The sequence below is a fragment of the Octopus bimaculoides genome, chromosome 22 (assembly GCF_001194135.2).
Source record: "Octopus bimaculoides isolate UCB-OBI-ISO-001 chromosome 22, ASM119413v2, whole genome shotgun sequence".
Lineage (NCBI taxonomy): Eukaryota > Metazoa > Mollusca > Cephalopoda > Octopoda > Octopodidae > Octopus > Octopus bimaculoides.
In genome coordinates, this window is record NC_069002.1 from 19,385,281 (window position 1) to 19,385,817 (window position 537).

The following is a 537-nucleotide window of genomic DNA, read 5'->3' on the forward strand; positions in this document are numbered from 1 at the left end:
ATATGTGTGTGTGTATATATATATATATATATATATATATATATATGTATGTACGTATGTATGTATGTACGCCTAGTATTTTTCTTTCTTTTTCTCTCTATTTCTCTCTCTCTCTCTCTTGAATGCACATAAAAACACTCACATTTATATACATGTGTGATTCAAATGCATATGTGTGTTTGTGTGTGTGTGTGTGAGAGAGAGAGAGAGAGAGAGAGAGAGAGAGAGAGAGAGAGAGAGAGAGAGAGAGAGAAAGAGAAACTCTGTGTGTGTGTGTGTGAATGTTTTTAGACATGCATACATATATCACTTTATTTAGATATTGGATACTCATTCTCATCATCATCATCATCATCAACATCATCCTCACCATCATCATCGTCATCATCATTATTATCCTGACTACCGCCATCACAACCGCCGACACCGTTTCTTCTTCTTCTTCTTCTTCTTCTTCTTCTTCTTCTTCTTCTTCTTCTTCTTCTTCTTCTTCTCCTTCTTCTTCTTCTTCTTCTCCTTCTTCTTCTTCTTCTTCTT